General features: G+C 53.0%; 1 long non-coding RNA gene and 1 pseudogene across 1 annotated transcript; both read right to left on the reverse strand.

The window, feature by feature from the left end:
* Positions 1-561: 561 nt before the first annotated feature.
* On the reverse strand, positions 562-14,454 carry LOC138847902 (uncharacterized). The gene is made up of 3 exons (XR_011385781.1): positions 14,044-14,454; positions 963-1,121; positions 562-886 (listed from the first exon to the last, which is right to left on the reverse strand). It is a non-coding gene; the product is annotated as an uncharacterized lncRNA (long non-coding RNA).
* Positions 1,128-6,718, reverse strand: LOC127486377 (protein-L-isoaspartate O-methyltransferase domain-containing protein 1-like; annotated as a pseudogene).
* Positions 14,455-23,506: the final 9,052 nt, after the last annotated feature.

Below are 23,506 nucleotides of genomic sequence, written 5' to 3' on the forward strand. Positions count from 1 at the left end.
CCAGGCCACAATACAAAGAAATGATGACAGCATAGAATGACTACTTTATACTGCAACACCTGAGCTCAAACTCAGGAACAGCCATATTCTAGCTTTTCCTTCTTGGGCAGTGTTTACTCCAGCAAACTGCACTTAAATGATGAAATCCAATGCGTAGTTGGACTACTTTTTTCTGCAGTCCACTATCCTATCACAGCAGCACTGCCTTAAAGAAAGCTTTCCAGGTGCTTTTCCCAGCCTACCTTGAAGGATCTCATCAAATAATAAAGCTTTTATACATTTTTTCTTAGAAGTGGACTCACTTCTGGCACCATTATCCTCATAAAAATGTTCTTGATCTTAGCTTTAAATTTTCTTTAATATTTCTACTGCTTCTTATCATTCAAGGTGCCAGAAATTATTTATACTTAACCATCCCCTCTAACAGAGGTCAAACAAATGCTTTTAAACAACTATTCTTCATTCAAAATGCACACCAGTAGAAAGCAATCAATAACGTAATTTTATTGATTTGCTAACAACCTAAAAATGACTCCCAGTGACAAGGAAAAGAACTAGTCATTGGTTTGACTTAGATTCATTTTTTCAATGACTTCTAATTAGAAGTTACATCTCCAAGCTCCTGTTCAGACAGACCGGTGGTTCTGCCGGGGATCGACACGCAGACGGACTTTGGCGAGGTCTGGGAGGACAAAGTGGAGAAGCCAACAGCCTCGGTGGAGAAAAGAAAACGGCGGCGCTGACCGGGCTGGGTGGCGGAATGGCGGCAGGTGTGAGGGAGTGCGCAGCCACTGCCGGTCAGCGCGCCCTCTCGCTTCGCCAGGCTCCGGGTGGTGACGTGAGTAGCCTGGCCCACTAAGCAGAGCGCCCGGTGCTGCCGCCACCCCTGTAACAAAAATACAAAGGTCGGGTCCAGCCTCTGCCTCGGCCCCGCATCACCCGCCACCCGCTTCCAGATTTACCTCAGGATTCAGCACCAACGCAGCCTTCAGACAGCGCCCATGACTGCGGCCGGCAACGAGCAGCCAGGCCGGACTCCCGCAGTAGGCGGCTGAGGGGAGGATCCTGAAGCAGAGAGGAGGACCGGCCCGGGAGTGCTGCCGGGGTCACTGGGAGGGAAGCTTGTTGATTGGTCAGAGCAAGGTCAGAGGTTATGACCCCGGAGCCGTCACCGCCCCAGCACCACACCCTTTTAGATGGCTTCTCTGCACCTACTCCAGAGCATTGCTAGCTATGACCGGAAGTTGAATTGCTGGGGTTAACGTAAAGCCTCCGTTCATTCACTGACCTCAGCTGATTCTTTGAGTTACTAATGCAACAATGTTCTCTACATTTAGGGGCTTTTTTTTTTTTCTCACCTGTATCTGTAATGGGCATAAAGTATAAGAGAATAATTTCTCAAATATCAAAATTTTGGAGAAATTCTTTTCTTTGAGCATAACAGCGTCAACATACGTAGTTTTTGATGATATACTCTCTATTCCACTCATAAAGCCCAACCAACTCTCAGCAGCTAAGCCACCATCAACATTTCCTCGACTCCTTGATCACCTGGATCAAGGATCACCTGGGTTGTGCCTGACTTCCTGTGTTGTTTTAATTATATTGATAGAGCATTCAGGCTTATAAAATAATTCAGAAATGCACTGGGAAAGTTGCAGAAGTTTTATTCCAGACAAAAGTATACAAATCATTTTTCAAACTGCTTTCAGTTTTAATCCCTGCACAAAAATATAAAACAGCAGTTTTTCCTTCAGGTATATTGGATGTTCTTATTAAAATTATTTGTTCATTTGGGGCCGGCACCGTGGCTCACTTGGTTAATACTCTGCCTGCGGCGATGACATCCCATATAAGTGCCGGTTCTGGTCCCGGTTGCTCCTCCTCCAATCCAGCTGTCTGCTGTGGCTTGGGGAGGCAGTGGAGGATGGCCCAGGTGCTTGGGCCCTGCACCCGCATGGGAGACCAGGAGGAAGCGCCTGGCTCCTGGCTTTGGATCAGCGCAGCTCCAGCCGTAGCGGCCATTTGGGGAGTGAACCAATGGAAGGAAGACCTTTCTCTTTGTCTCTCTCTCTCTCACTGTCTATAACTCTACCTGGCAAATAAAATTTATAAAAAAAATTGTTCTTTTTTTATTTCTATGGCTATTTTAAAGTCAATGATAACATCACAACTGCAAAATGAATGCACTTAAAAACACAAAGGATACATTTCCATGACAAAAAGTATTCAATGATCATGAAAAATCTGTACACTTTAACAAGGATGAGCGAATGAAAGACATTATGAAAAAGTCAGTGTCTTCAAATATATGCCTAGCGAAAACGCTCTCCTAAATAGTAAAGCCATTATTTAAGAACATGTACTTTTACATAGCTGGACACCAGCTCCAATAAAATTGGGGGGAGAAGGATAAGAAAAAATGGCTAAGTCTCCCCAGGATTTCTTTTTCTTTATGAAAAAGTTTATTTACAGAGGCCCTCCCTCTGTCATTCCAGAAGTTCCCTTTCAATCAAACTGGATGTCTTCACTTTTCTATGAAGCTTTTATTTAATAAATATAAATTTCATAGGTACAGCTTTTGGAATATAGCATTTCTTCCCCTCAAATTGGCCCTTCCACCCCCACTCCCATCCCACCTTCTACTCCCTCTCCCATCCCATTCTTCATTAAGACTCATTTTTAATTATTTTTATGCAGAAGATCAACTCTATACTAAGTAAATATTTCAACAGTTTGCACCCACCCTGCCACCCACACACAACATATAAAGCACCATCTGAAGACAAGTTTTACTGTTAATTCTCGTAGTACAACTCATTAAGGACAGAGGTCCAATATGAGGAGCAAGTGCACAGTGACTCCTGTTTTGATTTAACAATTGACACTCTTATTTATGATGTCAGTGATCACCCGAGGCACTTGTCATGGGCTGCCAAGGCTATGGAAGCCTTTTGAGTCCACAAACTCTGACATTATTTCAACAGGGCCATAATCAAAGTGGAAGTTTGTCGCTCCCCCTCTTCGTGGAGGAACGACACAGGACCCTGCGCTGTTCTTCTGTCTGCTCGGCCCTCCCCGGGTTTGCTGCTGGTTCTTCCCGGGTTGGCTACCATCCCTCCACCTCCGTGAAGGGGCGGGCCCCCTGCCACTTTCCCCACTTCCGCAGCGGAGCGGCACACTGCCGGCCGGCTCTCTCGGGGGCTGCTCAGGTGTTCCTTCAGATGTTCCTGGTGCATGTTGTCTCTCTCCTCCTTTATAGTCCTCTTCCACCAATCCCAACTCTGCTACCCACACGCCGAGTACGCTGCCCTCCTCCAATCAGGAGCAGGTCCTGCTGCTTATTGGTTGAACTGGAGGCAGCTGTATAGAAGCTGTTTCCTCCTCTCCCAGCGCCATATTGTGGGAGAGCAGATGCATAGAATAAGTCTTAATTCCAGTAACAGTCTAGTCCGAGTTGCTCCCAGTTGCTCCCCACAGAAGTTCTCTCCTCCCTTCTGAGAAAGGTACCTCCTTCTTTGAGGGTCCCTTCTTTCCACTCTCCCCAGGATTTCTAGATAAAAACATGTTCACAACTACACTTTTAAAACAAGCACTTGATTCCAAATCAAATGACCATTACCAACAGATGACAATGATATGAAGCTGTTTCCTAGACAGAAACCTGATGAAGCATTTTTTAGTATCAGCTTAACAATCATTTAAGTAAAATGCAGTGGTACCACCCAGCCTACTCCCAGCCACTGGGAGCAGTACTTTCCCTGAAACTGTCCTTCACGTCGCTAAAACATCCTCAATTATCTGGAGTGATGTCATACTTGCATTATTTGAACTGCTTGTTTTCAGATGTGTAGAATTATTGGAGCTGAGATTTTTTAATCAATATTTGTAACTTAGCAGAGAAATAAAAATCCATTTACTATACAATGCTTGGGTTTCCTTAAGCAAATCTGAGTAATGATTATAATCATAATGCTGATGGTAGTTATACCTTCAAATTTTACCCTTTAAAAATATGTAATCCGTGTTAACATTAATTGTCAGGTTACAGTGTATACTTTATTATCAAGGCATGACTGTTTGCATGCCTTCCAAGGGAAACAAAGTCATAATGGCATTTCCTGCCAGTTTTATCACTGATAAGCTATAACAAAATTCACATAATGAGTACATTAAGTACATGATATTAAGCAAAAAAAAAATAAAACCATCATAATTTTGCTAAAAAAACACATTAAAAAGTGAGTGGTTAGATGAGCATGCTGTAGATCCCAAAGTTTATACTGTGATTCTGAACTGGCTTTTCAAAACAGAAGTTGTCTACATACAAGTTCTGTGATTATTTCTTATACTAGAAAGATCCAAAGCAAATGTTGTAAGCTCAGCCCCCTTTTGTCAAAGATAAATATTCAGATAAACTGGAAGTCCCATTTACTAAAGTGCATCTGCTACCCATGACTGCTGTAGCCCTGAAACTCAGAGCTTTCCAGGAAAGTGGCAGTCACACATGCTTATTTCACTCACTCACTGTCTATGCTAAGAATCACACACAACATTGGAGATCTTAAACCAAATACTTTGTACAGTGAACTATAGAAAAAACAATCCTTAATAGACCTTGAAGATCTTGAGAGAGTCAAGACGATCTCATTAACTTTAAATACTGAAAATGTAAAGGGTCCATACAAACTAAGAGTTGTGGTAAATGTATACTTTCTAATATTTACTTGCTGTGCTATTAAGAATCTCTGTGAGAGAAGCAGATATCCCCTCCCAGCCCTGCCCAGGTCTTTGGTCAACTGATTCAAAAGCAAAAGTTGCAGGGCTGTAAGATTTCATGAAATTTGTGTTTTATTTAAAAGCTAAATTACTTATTAACTTGCATTATTATTGCACTCATATATTGCCTGGAATATGCCTCCAGCAACTCAGAAATATTGATTGCAACAAAAATAAGGTAAATAGGTCAGAGCTAGTGATGTAGTGCAGTGGGTTAATGCTATGGGCTGAAGTGCCAGCATCCCACATGGGCGCCAGTTCAAGACCCGGCTGCTCCACTTCTTATCCAGCTCTCTGCTGTGGTCTGGGAAAGCAGTAGTAGATTGCCCAAGACCTTGGGCCCCTGCACCCATGTGGGAAACCCAGAAGAAGCTTCTGGCTCCAGGCTTTGGATTGGTGCAGCTCTGGCCAATGCGACCAATTGGGGAGTGAATCATCGGATGGAAGACCTCTCTATCTCTCTCTCTCTCTCTCTCTCTCTCTCTGCCTCTCCTCTCCTGTGTAACTTCGACTTTCAAATAAATAAATAAATAAATCTTTTAAAAAAAGGTAAATAGGTCTACAAAGCATTTTATTTCTTTATAAGGGACTTTCATAGAGAAAATAAAATAACTGCAATTCAAATCATATTTATATACTTAACAATGGTTTAAACCTTATATAAAATTATGTCTAACATTTACCACTATAAATCTCTAAGGAGTCAGAAAACAATTTATAGGACACAATGTCTTGACTATGGTTTCATTCCACTTTCAAAGCACTCTGAGACAAAACAGCATTTTCCCAAGAGTTAAAGAAAAATAGATTTTATAAAAGGGATCCTTTTAAATGACTGAATACATCATTTCTGTTACTGATAGAAACAGGTTATACTTTTCCCCCACCACTCTGATTAAAGGAATAATTCTTTCAACTAAAAAATGCTACATATTCAAGACTACAGGAATTATCAGTAGGCATTCTTTCTCCGTATCTGTTATTTGTCTCTAAAACATGTCAAGTAAACTTTTAAAGACTCAGGGAGGGGCAGCTTTATGATTTTCTCAGTAAATTCTGAGGAGACCCTTCTGGCTTCATGGTTTTGCCGTGGTCTTTCCCCTCCTCTTATTTGTGATTCTCACTGTCTAGAGGCTGAGAAAGAAGCTGATTACCCACAAAGACCTACGTGTTAATTCTGACTCATTCTCTTTTCATTTTGGATAGACCCTTTTGAGAAATCCCTTTGGCCTGTGTCTCATCATTTATGAAATTTCTAAGTGCAGTGAATATAAATACAGGACAAGTCCTGCAGGTTCCTCAGGGCACAGGGCCGGGGGGGGGGCATCCCACAGAATCAGGTTTGCTGTAATCATTCTTTCTTGCCTGCACAAATGGAGCAAATAAAACAGCAAGGATATTTTTACTTTCCCAAGTGTTTTGTTCAGTTTGCATAATCTGTGTTAACTGATCTTCTACAGGAATGACTAGTAGGCCTCCCATGTTCAGTAAAATTTTCACGTAGCTTTCATTGTCTTTCTAGACTCCAGCAACACAATAATTTGATCATACTGATAACTGTCAGATGCTCTCTGGAGGCAATTACCAACCACAAATGCAAGATCACACAACTCAAACTTATCAAAGCTATCATTATGTTTGATGAAGCTCTCCGTTTTCCCCTGGCATATTCCACCACATCTGAATGAAGCTCAATCCCATGATTTCTTGGACAGGCAGAGTGGTAGAGAAGGGGAGAGGGGAGAGGGGAGAGGGGAGAGGGGAGAGGGGAGAGGGGAGAGAGAGAGAGAGAGAGAGAGAGAGAGAGAGAGAGAGAGAATATGAAGAGAGGAAAGGAGAGGAGAGAAGAAGGAGGTGGAGGAGGAGGAGGGGAAGGAGAGGGGAGAGGAGGAAAAGAAGAAGAGAGAAAAGAGGAGAATGAGAATGAGAATGAGAAAGGGAATGAGAATGAATCTTCTTTTCATTTTCATTCCCCAAATACCCTCAATAGCTTCAGCTGGGCCAAGCCAAAGCCAGGAGGCAGAAACTCCATCCAGGCCTCCTATGTATGTGGCAGAAACCCATCTGGTTGACCCAATATCTGCTTCCTCACAAGCTAATTATCAGGAAGGTGGATTGGTGTGTGCATTCTAAGTGTCAGCTTAACCTAAAGTGCTACAACAGTCACGCTAAGATAACAATTATTCTGTGGATAAATATTAATGTTAAAATGAGCCAGGCATTACTAGCAGGAATTGACATGGATAATTAACAGGCAAGTGCTAGTATGCCCCCTCATAGGTATTTGTTTAAATTGTAATATCTTTTCTTAATTTCTCTAGCTTTCTGACTGCCATCTATTCATTAATCTAAAGGGAACATTTTAAGAAATGTCTTTAAAATTGCTTTCTCTACACTTTCATTTATTGTAGGAAAAGAAAAAAAGTAAATTTGTACTGAAGTAAAAATTACACTGCTGTTTTGGTCTAGATGAATTATAATCAATGGTATCTTCTAATAGAACAGATAAGAGGAACAAACATCATTTTAGACTAAAAAATTATAGTCTGCAAGATATCTATATGGCTTGGTAAATATTTCTCAAAGTTATACTCCTGAAGTAATGCTAGGATTGTGCTGAGGTGAGGGTGGTCAGACACTGGGAAGTCTTTTCCTTAATACTAGAGACTTCATGCACCATTTGTTGGCGACTGAAGTACCATAAGTTACAACCTGGGTAAGAGAAAAGGAGGGTGATTGATAATAATTATGCTTACTAAATAAAATAGAAAAACATTATTTCTATTAAGAATAAACCTGAGTATAATAGATCATTGAACTCATGGGCTTATCTAAATCATATTTATTTTTCTTTGTAACAATCTCACCAAACTATATGATCTCGGGCTAATATGGTAGTCTGAGAGTGTAAGCAGTGACATGTCCTGACAATGTGTCATATTCTCCATATTCTTACCTCATAGATACATAATAGCTGCTGTATAACCAACACACTATCTGTGTTTCAGGAAGGAATAAGGAAAATGATTTTGCAGCTAAAGCTTCCTCCTTTATAATGAGCATTCTAAAAAATGCTCAATGACTTCCACTTTCATCTTATTTTTCAAGAGAATACATCACAACAGATATTTTTCTTCATGTATTGTGAACTACAGTAAGAGTTATTAATCAAGAAATGCTAACAGATTTTATGTCATGTTGATACACATGAAAAATAGAGCAAAATGATCAAAATTGTTAACTAGTCTTTATTTAAAAATAAAACTAAAAAGGCAAAAATGAATTGAAAATGATAATCAGGCCTGTGCCATGGCTCACTTGGTTAATCCTCCGCCTGTGGCACCGGCATCCCATATGGGCACTGGGTGCTAGTCCCCGCTGCCTTTCTTCCAGTCCAGCTCTCTGCTGTGGCCCGGGAGGGCAGTAGAGGATGCCCCAAGTGCTTGGGCTCCTGCACCTGCATGGGAGACCGGGAAGAAGCACCTGGCTCCTGACTTCAGATCGGCACAGCGCCGGCCATAGCGACCATTTGGGGAGTGAACCAACAGAAGGAAGACCTTTCTCTCTGTCTCTCTCTCACTCTCTATAACTCTATCTGTCAAAAAAAATAATGAAAATGATAATCAGATATTAATACATTTGAAGGTATAATATGGAAGATTAAAAGCATAGAGCCAAAAAATCTGATTATGGATGGAAAATAAATGTATTTGAAAACAGACAAACTGAAAAAAATCAGATCAAAATAGACATTGAAAATAAAAAATATTATAGTGTGCATACTTTTGGGTAACAATCATTTTCCTATATACAGATACGGTGAATATGGGAGTTTAACAAGAAGTGTGGTGTAATGGGGTTGATAAGATGTTCTAATTTTAATCTGATGATTTACAAACATTTTTATTTATTTTTGTAAGACATCAATGTAGTGGCAAACAATCTTCCTTGCTGTTCAGTTATACATGTATTGACTCTTACATGCAGTGTGTGATATTACTTCAATCTCCATTCTTTCAGAGACATCCCACCCATCAAATAAATGAGTCTACACCTCATGTCTGTTTCAGAGCCAACAATAGAATAATAAATTATTGGTCTCCATTTTGTTATTGTATCCAACTGATATATATTGAGTATAATTTTATAAAAGTGCTTTTGTAACCTTTTCAAATGTCACATGGTGCTACATTTAAATACCATACGTATTGTTTGAAACCAAAGACCTGGGAGCTCAGAAAATAGTGAGAGAGCAGAAACAGTTCTTCAGGGAGGAAAGAACCCCAGATTACCAACTCAGCCCCTAGCTTAGATTCAAACCCTGCTGGGAGGGAATGAGTTACAGAGAGTAACCCTAGGCTTATCCTGACCTGTTCTCTGGTGTCAAAGGCTACTCCCAGGCCAGACATCAACCTTCCAGTTCCCTCTACTCTGGACACCAGATTCCCTAGACGTCAAGCAGCAGACTTAGTCCCAACAGGCAACAGTGATCATGTTTCCCTATGCAAGTAGAAAAGAGGCTGCATGAAGCACCACAGCTCAGAAGCCCAAGAAGTGGGTCATGGGCCTCCAAAGCACAATCCTTCTAATCAATAGTTCCCACCACCTCCTGGGAAAACCTAGTCCATGAGTAAAACCAGATGCAGGCCTTGGTGGGGAAGGTCCTGATGGAGTTGATGATGCAGGAAAGAAAAAGGCCATGGACATCACCAAGATCAGCAAGAATGATCACAGGAGCTTTCAGGGTCCTCTTAGCAACGAAGGCCCCCAGGAGCAAGCAGAAACAGAAGCCAATGGCTGGGGAAGGTGGAGATAGTGCTGGTTCCCAAGAAAATGCCTCTAGGACTTCCAAGGGGAAACAAAAAAGGAGTGCAAGTGGTAATGGCAAAGAAAAAAAGGTCTCCTGACTCCCATGGATCCAAGGACAAGCCATGAGGGGATTTGGGAACGGTGAAGATTAAGGATGGAGGTCAAAGCAACCTGAAAACAAGGAGACACAATCTAAGAAGGAAAGACAAAGGACAGGACAAAATGGAAAAGAAGAAAGCAAAAAGAAAACCCTCATCCAAAATCCCCAATGCATCATCCAGGAGAATAAGGAGATGGCAGACAAGAAGGAGTTTTGAGGGGTCTGTGGCATGGGTGCATAACCAAGTGGGGAGCATCCTCATGTCTACAGGCTGGAACTACATTTTTAACTCCAGTCTCTCATAGTAAAGTCTGACCAGATTCAGGGGCTGGATGCTGGACAAGCTAGTGAGCCTTAAGGGAGGCTGGTCCAATATGAAAGTGTATCCTGATCCCTTGATCTTACCCTACTTCTCCTTGTGGGGAGCAACCCGGACTGGACTGAGTTACTGGAATTAAGACTTATTCTATGCATCTGCTCTCCCACAATATGGCGCTGGGAGAGGAGAAAACAGCTTCTACGCAGCTGCCTCTTGCCAACTTGAGTGATGACCTCCAGGAGCTGATCCTGCTCCTGATTGGAGGAGAGCAGCGTACTCGGCGTGTGGGTAGCCGAGTTAGGATTGGCAGAGGAGGACTATAAAGGAGGAGAGAGACGGCATGCACCAGGAACATCTAAGGGGAACACCTGTGCAGCCCCTGAGAGAGCCGGCCGGTGGTGTGCCGCTCCCCTGCGGAAGTGGGGAATGTGGCAGGGGGAACCGCCCTTCCACGGAGGTGGAAGGGATGGTAGCCAACCCGGGAAGAACCAGCAGGAAACCCGGGGAGGGCTGAGCAGACGAAAGAACAGCGCAGGGTCCTGTGTCGTTCCTCCACGAAGACGGGGAGCGACATAATGGTGCCGTGACTCGGATAGGAAACTTAGGAGGGAAGAAACGGGAAGAAGTGGGAAAATACGAGAGAGAGAGATTAGCAAAGAGCCTAGGGGAAAGCCGGACGAAAAAGGTGCCAGAAGAAGCTATCAAAAGCCTAGGCATAGACTCAGATACGGACTACGGGGGGAAGCTGGGAGAAATCTCTAAGGTCGAAAGCGAAAGTGAAAGCTAGAACAAACAGACTTGGATACGGACTGTGGGGAGAAGCCAGGAGAAATGAGGGAGGAATATTGTTGGAAGAAAACTTAGGGAAATATACCGGGTAGAGAAAAATGTTAGGGAAATTGAAGCCGCGGGGGGCAGGCCGAGGCGGAGACATAAGCCAGTTTGGAATTCTTTAAGTCAGCCTGGGGGGCAAAAGGTGAAAATCTGGAACCAGAGGCAGAGACGTGGGCCGCCAGGTTGGAATCCGTCAGATTAGCCCGGGGAGCAAAGGACGGGAAGCCAGACCGAAAGGCACAGACGCGTGAGCTAGGTTGAATTCGCCAGGTTAGCCCGGGGAACTTAGATTGAATACTACTGGCAGAAACGTGAGCTGGGGCTGTGTGACTTGCGGAAGCCGCCGTGTGCAGAGAGAGCACGGGGCGTGAATAGATAGGGAACGCGGGGCTGGCGCGAGGCCATGGTGCGAACGCGAAGGGCATGGAGACCGCGGAGCGCGCGAAGCCAAGTCGCGCAAAGCCGGGAAGCCGCGCAGATGGGAGAAGCGCGGGTTGAAGCGGCTCAGAGCCGGGAAGCCGCCGAGAAGCTGCCGAGAAGCAGCCTCGGGGCGGGCGCCGGGAAGCCGCAGGGATAAGAGAAACAGAAGTTTTAGAAGTAAAATGAGAGAAATAGGAATTCTGGTAGATAGAAGTAAAATAGGAGAAATAGGAATGCCTGGAGATAGAGAAATAGAGAAAGGCCTCCCCACAACACAGCAATGAGAGCTTGGATTCGGTCTGCCTGATTAGGACGATAAGCACCTGCGGGCGGCTAGCAGCTTATGCGCCGCAGGTCACCGAAGACAGGCACGAATTAACATCAATAAGTCTCCCCACAATACGGCAATGAGAAGGCTTGGATTCGGTTTGCCTGATTGCTAGGTTTTGTAAGCACCTGCAGGCAGTTCTAGCAGAGCAGAGCATGCACTGCAGGGCACCGAACACAGGCACGCATCAGCGCCTAAAAACCTCCTCACAACATGGCGAAGAGAGGACCCGGATTCGGTTTGCCTGATTGATAGGGCTTGTAAGCACCTGTGGGCAACTATAGCAAGCAGAGCAGAGTGTGTGCCACGGGGCACCGAAGACAGGCGTGTATCAACGCCAAAAATAAAAAGAAAGGGGGATCTGTGGGGAGCAACCTGGACTGGACTGAGTTACTGGAATTAAGACTTATTCTATGCATCTACTCTCCCACAATATGGCGCTGGGAGAGGAGAAAACAGCTTCTACGCAGCTGCCTCTTGCCAACTTGAGTGATGACCTCCAGGAGCTGATCCTGCTCCTGATTGGAGGAGAGCAGCGTACTCGGCGTGTGGGTAGCCGAGTTAGGATTGGCAGAGGAGGACTATAAAGGAGGAGAGAGACGGCATGCACCAGGAACATCTAAGGGGAACACCTGTGCAGCCCCTGAGAGAGCCGGCCGGTGGTGTGCCGCTCCCCTGCGGAAGTGGGGAAAGTGGCAGGGGGAACCGCCCTTCCATGGAGGTGGAAGGGACGGTAGCCAACCCGGGAAGAACCAGCAGCAAACCCAGGGAGGGCCGAGCAGACGAAAGAACAGCGCAGGGTCCTGTGTCATTCCTCCACGAAGACGGGGAGCGACACTCCTGACACAGAATGTTTTGTACAGATGCACTCAGTGGGTGAGTGTGTGTGTGTGTGTGTGTGTAGTTGTCAAAGCAAATGTGCGCAAAGACCTCAGGACTTTCCATTACCCTGTTCTACTTTGTCTCTGACAGGTCCTCAGGATGTCTCCTTGGTTTCAGTTTTACCATTGTGTTTTTTTTTTTAAGAATTTGGAAAAATCATTAAAAGAAAACAAAGCAAATAATTTAAAAAAGCATTCCATACATTTGTCTAACTGAACATTAAAGCTCAACAACACAGCACATTGTAAAGAATCACTTGCTTGACCTCATGATTTTTTGGCTGATGAATCTGGCCTCAGAATCTCTGGCCTCAGAATCAGCATTTGGCATTTGGATCTGGCTGAAAAGCCCATGAGAGTATTTCAGGCATGGAAAACCAAGACACCCTGGCAAAAAAAATGACCTAAATGAAAGATCTCCATGAGTGAGATCCCAGTGGAAAGAACAGGTCATCAAAGAAGGAGGTACCTTTCTCTGAATAGAGGAGAGAACTTCCACTCTATGACCTTGTCTAAATATGATCAGAGTCAGTGAACTCAAAAGGCTTCCATAGCCTTGGCAACTCATGACAAGAGCCTAGGGTGATTCCTGATGCCATAAACAAGAGTGTCAATTTGTTAAGTCAACAACAGGAGTCACTGTGCACTTACTCCTCATGCAGGATCTCTGTCCTTAATGTGCTGTACATTGTGATTTAATGCTATAAGTAGTACTCAAACAGTATTTTTCACTTTGTGTTTCTATGTGGGTGCAAACTGTTGAAATCTTTACTTAATATATGCTAAACTGATTTTCTGTATATAAAGAGAATTGAAATTGAATCATGATGTGAATGGAAGGGGGGAGGGAGTGGGAAAGGGGAGGATTGCGGGTGGGAGGGAAGTTATGGGGGGAAAGCCATTGTAATCCATAAGCTGTACTTTGGAAATTTATATTCATTAAATAAAAGTTAATTAAAAGAAATCCATGGGCTGGGACAGATACAGGAATTACAGCCTTAAGTGACTATATTAGAATAAAATACTAAAAATCGATCATCACAATTCCATTTTAACAATTAAAAAGAAAAAAACATGAAAGTACATAAAATAAAGACAAGCAAAAAGATAACAGGAGATATGAAATGCTTTTTTTCAGTTTTCTTTATACTCATAAGATTAAACCTACAGTAAGTAAAGAGTTCAACAAATAGTATGAGGAGAAAAAAGTTCCTCAGCTACAGAGACAGGGGCTGTAAACAATCATCAAAGCTCAAGATGTCAATTTCACTCCTATAGATTACATTTTAGATGCTCTCTTAGTTATGACAGATTAGGGAAAGCACGGTATTTGTCTTTTTGGGACTGGCTTATTTCACTAGGGATAATAGTTTCTAGTTGCATCCATTTTGTTGCAAAAGACAGGATTTCATTTTTTTTTTACCACTGAGTAGTATTCCATAGTGTATAAATTCCATAATGTGAAATGCATTCTTCAAATCAATATTAAAACATGACACAAATGGCCCAACAGAAAATTGAACAGAAATACAAAGAGAAAGCCCCTAAGCGAAGAAGCAGAATTTTAACTCACCTGAAGCAGGTGACCGCCAGCTGCAGCCAGGATCCGCCTGTGAGAAGCACGGGGCGACCCCGGGGCGACCCCAGTGGGTGGCAGGTGCACCGAGGGGAGAGGAGCCCAGGAGGAGGGCAGGGGGCCGCTTCGCACCTCACCTCATTCCCACCAAGCACAGACCAGTTAGGGAGCAACGGCTTGGAGGATGCTGATTGGCTGAGTCTTTTGTGACGCTATGTGTGCCCCCATCCAATCAGGCACGATGATGTCATCACGCGGGATCTTGACGTCACAGTGGTCTTACAGTTTCTTGGTAGAGCGAGGTCTTAGGAGAGGGCTGCGCTGTTGCGAGGCTCCAGAGCCCAGTCAGGGTCTGCGCTCTCCACCTTCTCGCTCTGGGGGTCACCGGGCACCTAGGAACTGAGGACACGGTGAGTGTGTGGGCCCAGGAGTCCCTACAGGGGGAAAGCAGAACCAGCGGAAGCTTCCCGGGACCCCTGACCCCTTCCCTGACACCCAGAACCCCCGACGCCTGGCCCCTCTCTGGCACCTGGGACCCCCGACGCCCGGCCCTCCCTGTCACTCAGGACCCCCGACGTCCGGCCCCCTCCCTGGCACCCTGGATCCCCAGAGCCCGGCCCCTTCCCCGATGCCCAACCCCTTCCCTGGCACCCATGATCCCAGACGCCCGGCCCCTCCCTGGCACCCGGGACCCCTGATGCCTGGCACCTCCCTGGCACCCAAGACCCCCAACCCCCTCCCTGGCATCCGTGACCACTGACGCCTGGCCCCTCCCTGTCACTCAGGACCCCAGACACCCGGCCCCTTCACCTATGTCCAAGATCTCCCTGGCTCCCAAGACCCCGACGCCCGGCCTCTTCCCTGGCAACCAGGACCCTCAATGCCAGGCTCCTCCCTGGTACCTGGGACCCTGACGCCCAGCCCCTCCCTTGCACTCGGGACACCCAATGTTCGGCCCTCCCTTTCACTCGGGACCCAGGATGCCCGGCCTCCACCCTTGCACCCAGGACCCCTGAAGCCCGGCCCTTTCCCTGGCACCCAGGACCCTCGATGCCTGGCCCCTACCTGGCACCCGGGACCCCTAATGCCCTGCCCCTCCATGGCACCCGGGTCCCCTGATGCCCAGCCCTCCTTGGCATCTGAGACCTCTGACGCCCTCCCTGGCACTCAGACCCCTGACGCCTGACCCCTCCCTGGCATCCAGGACCCCCAACCCCCTCCCTGGCCCCTGTGACCCCCGACACCCGGTCACTCCCTGTCATGTGGGACCGCAGATGCCCGGCCTCTTTCTGGTACCCAGGACCCCTGACGCCAGGCCCCTTTCCAGGCATCCGGAACCTCCATTGCCCGGCTCCCTCTGGGCCCAGGGACACCTGACCACTCCCCTGACACCCACTACCCCCAACTTCCAGCCCCCTCCCTGGCACCTGTGCCCCCTGACCCCTGGCCCCCTCCTTGACACCTGGGAAGCCTGACATTCGGCCTCCCCCCCCGGGCACCCTGGACCCCCAACACCCAGCCCCTCCCCTGGTACCCAGGACCCCCATCGCCCGGCTCCTTATTGGGCCCCAGGGTCCCCAACCCTGGCCACTTCCTTAACACCTCTGTCCCCTGACACCCAGCTTCCTCCATGGCACCCAGGACTCTCAATGCCCGGCCCCTTCCTGGCACCTGGGAACCCTGCCGCCCACCCCCTTCCATGGCACCCAGGACCCCCAAGTCCCAGCCACCTCCCTGGCACCCAGGACTCCGGCTGCCTGGCCCCTTCCCTGGAACCCAGGACCCCCAACACCCGGCCCCATCCCTGCACCCAGGACCCCGAAGCCCAGCACCTCCCTGGCACCCGGGACCACAGACGTCCAGCCCCCTCCCTGACACACTAGACATTGACGCCCGGCCTCTTCCCTGGAACCCAGGACACTTGACGCCCAGCCCCTCCCTGATACCCATGGCCCTGTTGCCTGGATCCCGTTGCCCGCCCTCCCCCCTGTCACTTGAGACCCCAGACATCCGGCCCCCTCCCTGGCATCCCTGATCCCCAATGCCCGGCTCCTTCCCCCATGCCCAGCTCCTTCCCTGGTACCTGAGACCCCCCATCACCCAGCCCCCTCCCTCTCTCAGGACCCCTGATGCCCAGCCTCCTCCCTTGCACCCTGAACCCCTGATGCCTGGCACCTTCCCTGGCACCAAGGACCCTCAATGCCCATCCTCTTCCTGGCACCCGGGACCCCTGATGTCCGTCCCCTCCCTGGCACCCGGGACCCATGTTGCCCAACCCCCTCCCTGGCACTCAGGAACACTGGGCCCAGATCCTCCCCTGGCACCTGGGGCCCCCAATACCTGGCCCCCCCCGCACCAGGACCCTGACACCAGGCCCCTCCCTGGCACCTGGGACCACCAACCCCCTCCCTGGCACCCGTGACCTCAAAGTCTGGCCTCCACCCTGGCTCCCATGACCCCTGAAGTCTGGCCCCCTCCCTGGCACTCCAGACCCCCAACACCCGGCCACTTCCCCGACGCCCAACCCCTTCCCTGGTACCTGTGACCCACACCGTCTGGCCCCTTACCAGGCACCCGGGGCTCCCATGCCTGGCCCCTCACTGTCACTGGGGACCCCAGATGCCAGGCCCCCTTACTGGCACCGGGGACCCGTGATGCCTGGCCCCTTCCCTGGCACACGGGACCCTTGACACCTGGCCCTCCTTGGTACCTGTGATTCCCCATGCCTGGCCCTCCATGTCACTTGGTACCCCCGACTTCCAGCCCCCTCCCAGGCACCCAGGATCCCTGATGCCCGGCCCCTTCCCTGATGCCCAGCCCTTCCCTGGTACCCAGGACCCCCATCACCCAGCTCCCTACTGGGCCCCGGGATCCCCAAAGCCTGTCCCCCTCCTTGATACCTGTGACCTGTGTTGCCCAGCCCCCCCCCCGGCACCCAGGACCCTCAATGCCCGGCCCCTCCCTGGCACCTGGAACGTCAACTCTCAGCCTCTTCCCTGGTACCCGGGAACCCTGACCCCTTCCCTGACACCCAGGATCCCCGACACCAGGCCCCCTTCCTGGCACCCAGGACCCCTAATGCCCGGCCCCTCCCTGGAACCCGGGACCCCTGATGCCCAAACCCTCCCTGTCATCTGAGACCCCCGACCCTCTCCCTGGCACCTGTGACCCCCGATGCCCAACCCCTCCCTGACAGTCAGGACCCCAGATGCCTGGCCTCTTATCTGGCACCCTGGACGCCCAACACCCAGCACCTTCCCTGGTACCCGGGACACAAATCGCCTGACTCCCTCCTGGGTCCAGGAATCCCTGATGCTTGGATCCCTCCTTGAAACACGTGACCCCCAACACCCAGCCATCCCTGGCACCAAGACCCCTGATTCCCAACCCCTCCCTGACACCTGGCACCCCCACCCCCCTCCCTGGAACCCATGGCCCCAATGCCAGGCCCCTCCCTGTCTCTCAGGACCCCAGACACCCATCCCCCTCCATGGAAAGCAGGATGCCTGACCACTTCCCTGTCACTGGGATCCCTGACCCTCGGCCCCTCCCTGGCACCTGGACCTCAATGCCCGACACCTCCCTGGCACCTGGGACCCCCAACAACCTCCTGGCACCTGTGACCCCCAACTCCTGGCCCCTCCCTTTCCCTTGGGACTCCAGACACACAGCCCCCTCCCTGGCACCTGGAACCTCCAACCCCTTCCCTAGTACCCAGGACCCCCAATGCCCGGCCCCCTACCTAGCAATCAGGACTCAACACCTGGCCCCTCCCTGGTACCCGGGACCTCTGACGCCAAGCCCCTTCCTTGGCACCCAGGACCCCCATCGCCTGACTCCCTATTGGGTCCTGGGATCGCCAATGCCTGGCCCCTCCTTGACCCCCAAGACCCCTGACACCCGGCCTCCTCTCTGGCACCCATGACCCCCGATGTCCAACCCCCTCCCTGGCACCTGTGAACCCTGGCACCTGGCCCCCTCCTTGTCACCACAGAACCAACGCTTGGCCTCCCCCTGGCACCCTGGACCCCCAATACCCAGCCCCTTCCCTGGTACCTGGGACCTCCATCGCCCAGCTCCCAGCTGGGCACAAGGATCCCTGATGCCTGGCCTCCTCTTTGATACCCATGACCCCTGAGGCTGGCCTCCTCCCTGGCACCCAGGACACTTGACGACTGGCCCCTCCCTGGCACCCGGGACCCCCGATGCCTGGCCCCTCCTTGTCACTTGGGATCGCAGATGCCCAGCCCCTCCCTGGCACCTGTGACTCCCGATGTCCAGCCCCCTTCCTGGCACCCAGGGACCCTGCCACCCGGCCCCTTCTGTTGCACCCAGGACCCCCGAGGCCCAGCCGCCTTCCTGGCACCCAGGACTCCCACTGCCTGTCCCCTTCCCTGGTACCCAGGACCCCCAACGCCTGGCCACCTTTCTGCACCAGGGACCCCGATGCCCAGCACCTCCCTGGCAGCTGGGAACTCTGACCCCTCCCTGGCACCTGTGACCCTCAATGCCCGGCTCCCTCCCTGCACCCGGGACCCTGACATCCAGCCCCCTCCCTGGCACCCTGGATGTTGACACCCGGCCTCTTCCCGGACACCCGGGACCCTCGACACCCTCCCTGACACCCGTGACCCCGTCGCCAGGCCCTCCCTGTCACTAGAGACCCCTGATGTCCTGTCCCCTCCCTGGCACCCCTGATCCCCAATGCCCAGCCCCTTCTTCGAAGCCCAGCCCCTTCCCTGGTACCCAGGACCCCCATCGCCCGGCCCCCTCACTGTCTCTCAGGACCACAGAAGCCCAGGCCCCTCCTGAGCACCTGGGACCCCAATCACCTGGACCCCTCCCTGTCACTCAGGACCCCTGATGCCCAGTCTCCTCCCTTGCACCCAGGATCCCTGACACTGAGCCCCTTCCCTGGCACCCAGGACCTTCGATGCCCATCCCCTCCCTGGCACCTGGGACCCCTGATGCCTGGCCCCTCCCTGGAACCCAGGACCCTCGATGCCTGAACCCTCCCTGTCACCCAGACACCTGAACCCCTCCCTGGCACCTGTGACCCCCGACTCCCATCCCCTCCCTGTCACATGGGACCCCAGATGCCTGGCCTCCTCCCTGGCACCCTGGACCCCCGATGCCCACCCCCTTCCCTGGTATCCAGGACTCAAATTGCTTGGCTCCCTCCTGGGCCCAGGGATCCCTGATACCTGGATCCTTGCTTGAAACCCATTACCCCTGATGTCTGGCCTCCTCCAAGGCACCTGTGACCCCCGATGCTTTGCCCCCCCTGGCACCCAGGACCCCCAACCCCCTCCCTGTCACCCGGGACCCCTGATGCCCAACCCCCTCCCTGTCACCCGGGACCCCCGATGTCCAACCCCTCCCTGGCACCTGGGACTCCCAATCCCCTCCCTTGCACCCGTGACCCCCGACTTCCAGTCCCCTCCCTGGCACCCCTGATCCCCAATGCACAGCCCTTTCCCCGATGCCCAGCCTCTTCCCTGGTACCCAGGACCCCCATCACCTGGCCCCCTCTCTGTTTCACAGGACCCCAGAAGCCCAGGCCCCTTCTGGGCACCTGGGACCCACATCGCCCGGCCCCCTCCCTGTCACTTGGGACACCTGACGCCCAGTCTCCTCCCTTGCACCTGGGACCCCTGATGCCCAGCCCCCTCCCTGGTACCTGTGACCCCTAATGCATGGCCCCTTCCCTGGCACTCAGGACCCTTGATGCCTGGTCCCTCCATGGCACCCAGGACCCCTGACGACTGGCCCCTCCCTGGCACCCGAGATCCTCCACTCCCTCCCTGGCACCTGTGACCTCCGACACCCGGCCCCTCCCTGTCACTCAGGACCCCAGATGCCCAGACTCCTCTCTGGCACCCTGGACCCCCGACGCCCAGCCCCTCCCTGGTACCCAGGACTCAAATCGCCTGGCTCCCTCCTGGGCCCAGGGATCCCTGATGCCTGGACCTCACCTTGAAACCCATGACCCCTGATGTCCAGCCTCCTCCCTAGCATCTGGGACCCCCAACACCTGGCCCTCCCTGGCACCTGGGACCCCCAACGCCTGGCCCCTTCCTGTCTCTCAGGACCTCAGACGCCTGGCCCCTCCCTGGCACCCGGGACCCCTGATGCCTGACCCCTTCCCTGGCAGCCAGGACCCTCAACCCCCTCCCTGGCACCCATGACCCCCTGACTGCTGGCCCCTTCCTGTTTCTTGGGACCCCAGATGCCTGGCCCCCTCCCTGGTACCAGGGACTCCTGACACCAGGCTCCTTCCCTGGCACCCAGGAACCCTGATGCCCGGCCTCCTTTCCTGGTACTTGGGACCCCCATTGCCCAGCTCCCTAATGGGCCCTGGGATCCCCAATGCCTGGCCCCCTCCTTGACACCCATGACCTCTGACACCCAGCCCCTTCACTGGCATCCAGGATCCCTGTCACCCAGCCCCGCTCTGGCACCCAAGACCCCCAATGCCCGGCCCCTCTGTCACATGGGACCACAGGTGCCTGGCCCCCTCCCTAGCACCCATCACCCCTAACACCCGGCCCCTCCCTGTCACTCAAGTCCCCAGATGCCTGAGCCCCTCCCTGCTTCCTGGGACCCCTGACACCTGACCCCTTCCCTGACACCTGGGACCCCCGACAACTGGCCCCCTCCCTGGCACCCCAGACCCCAGACTCCCAGCCCCTTCCCTGGTATCCATGACCCCCATCGCCCAGCTCCCTTTTGGGCACCAGGATCCCCAATGCCTGGCCCCCTCCCTGGCACCCCAGGCCCCAGACTCCCAGCCCCTTCCCTGGTATCCATGACCCCCATCGCCCAGCTCCCTTTTGGGCACCAGGATCCCCAGTGCCTGGCCCCCTCCTTGGCACCCAGGACCCCTGATGCCTGGCCTCCTCCCTGGCACCTGGGACCCTCAATGCCCGGACCCTCCCTGGTACCCGGACCCCAACCCCAGCCTCTCCCTGGCACCCAGGACCCCCAACCACCTCCCTGGTACCTGTGACCCCCCAACACCCTTGACACCCATGTCCCCTGATGTCCGGCCCCTTCCCTGGCACCCAAGAACCCTGCTGCCCGGCCCTTTCCCTGGCACCCAGGACCCCCAAAGCCTGGCCCCCTCCGTGGCATCTTGGAGCCCTGATGCACCACCCCTCGCTGGCACCCGGGTCTGCTGACCACCTCCCTGGCACCAGTGACCCCTGCCTCCCGGCCCTTTCCCTAGCATCTGGGACCCCCGAAGCCTGGCCCCCTCCCTGGCATACTGGACCCCCACTGCCTGCCCCTTCCCTGGTACCTGGGACCCCTATCACCCAGCTCACTCCTGGGCCCAGTGACTCCTGATGCCTGGCCCCCTCCTTGAAACCCATGACACCCGACGTCTGGCCGCCTCCCTGGCACCCATGACCCCGGATGCATGGTCCTCCCTGGCACCTGGGACCCCTGATGCCCGACCCCTCCCTGGCACCCAGGACCCCCAATCCCCTCCCTGGCACCCATAACCCCCAATGCCCGGCCCCTCCCTGTCTCTCGGGATCCCAGATGCCCAGCCCCTTCCAGGATGCCCGACTCCTCCCTGGCACCCAGGATGTCGATGCCTGGCCTCTTCCCTGGCACCTGGGACCCCTGACCCCTTCCCTGACACCTGTGACCCCTGATGCCTGACCCCTCCCTGGAACCCAGGACCCCCGACCCCATCCCTGGACCTGTGATCCCTGATGCCTGGCCCCTCCCTGGCACCCAGGACCTCTGATGCTCAGTCCCTCCCTGGCACCTGGGACCCCTGACACCCAACCCCTCCCTGGCACCTGGGACCCCTGACACCTGGCCCCTCCCTGTCACTTGGGACTGCAGACACTGGCCCCCTCCCTGATACCCAGGACCCCTGAAGCACAGCCCAATCCCTGGCATCCTGGACCCATAACGCCAGGCCCCTTCCCTGGTACCCAGGACCCCCATCACCCAGCTCTCTACTGGGTCCTGGGATCCCAAGCACCTGCCCTCCTTGACACCCAGTACCCCTGACTCCCAGTCTCCTCCCTGGCACCCATGACCCCCGATGCCCAGCCCCTTTCCTGGTACCCGGGAACCCCAATGCCAGCTCTCTACTGGGCCCCAGGATCCCCGACACCTGGCCCCCTCCTTGACACCCATGACCCCTGATGCCTGGACCCCCCCAAACCCAGGACCCTCAATGACTGGCCCCTCCCTGGCACCTGGGACCCCTGTTGCCCAGCCTCTCCCTGGAATCTGGGACCCTGATGCCCAGCCCCTCCTTGTCACTTGGGACTGCAGACACCGGGCCCCCTCCCTGGCACCCATGACTCCCGATTTCCAGCCCCCTTCTTGACACCCAGGACACCTGCCACCTGGCCCCCACCCTGGTACCCAGGACTCCTGCGGCCCAGCCCCTTCCCTGGCACCCAGGACCCTTGATGCCCATCCCCTCCCTGCACCCGGGACCTCGATGCCCAGCCCCTCCCTAGCACCCGGGACCCCCAACCCCCTCCCTGGCACCCATGACCCTGATGTCTGGTCTCCACCCTGGCTCCCATGACCACCAAAGACTGGCCCCTCCCTGGCACCCCAGACCCCTGATGCCCGGCCCCTTCCCTGACACCCAGCCCCTTCCTTGGTACCCAGGAACCCAATGCCCGGCCCCTTCCCTGACACCCAGCCCCCTCCCTGGCACCCTGGACCCCCGATGCCCGGCCCCTTCCCTGACACCCAGCCCCTCCCCTGGTACCCAGGACCCCCACTGCCTGGCCCCTTCCTGGGCATTCAGGACTCCCAACGCCCATCCCTTCCCTGTCACTCAGGACCCCAGACACCCAGCCCCCTTACTGGCACCCGGGACCCATGACTCCAGGCCCCTTCCCCGGCACCTGGGACCCCAATGCCCAGCCTCTTCCCTGGCACCCGGGACCCTCAACACCTGGACCCTCCCTGTCACCTGGTCCACAATGCCTGACCCCTCCCTGGCACCCAAGACCCCCGACCCCCTCCCTGGCACCCATGACCCCTGATGCCTGGCCCCTTCCTGTCATTCAAGACCACTGACACCATGCCCACTCCCTGCAACCTGGGACCCCTGACACCTGACCCCTTCCCTGGCACCCAGGACCCCCGACAACTGGCCCCCTCCCTGGCACCCCAGACCCCAGAGTCCCAGCCTCTTCCCTGGTACCTGGGACCCCCATTGGCTGGCTCCCTTTTGGGCACCAGGATCCCTGACACCTGGCCCTCTCCTTGGCACCTGGGATCCCCAAGGCCCGGCCCCTCCCTGTAACTTGGAACCCCAGATGCCCAGTCCCCTCCCTGGCACCCAGTACCCCGACGTCTGGCCTCCTCCCTTGCACCCAGGACCCCTGACGCCTGGCCCCTACCTGGCACTCTGGACCCCCAATGCCCAGCCCCTTCCCTGGTACCTGGGACCCTCATCGCCTGGCTCCCTCCT

The sequence above is a fragment of the Oryctolagus cuniculus genome (assembly GCF_964237555.1).
Source record: "Oryctolagus cuniculus chromosome 17 unlocalized genomic scaffold, mOryCun1.1 SUPER_17_unloc_3, whole genome shotgun sequence".
Taxonomy (NCBI): Eukaryota; Metazoa; Chordata; class Mammalia; order Lagomorpha; family Leporidae; genus Oryctolagus; species Oryctolagus cuniculus.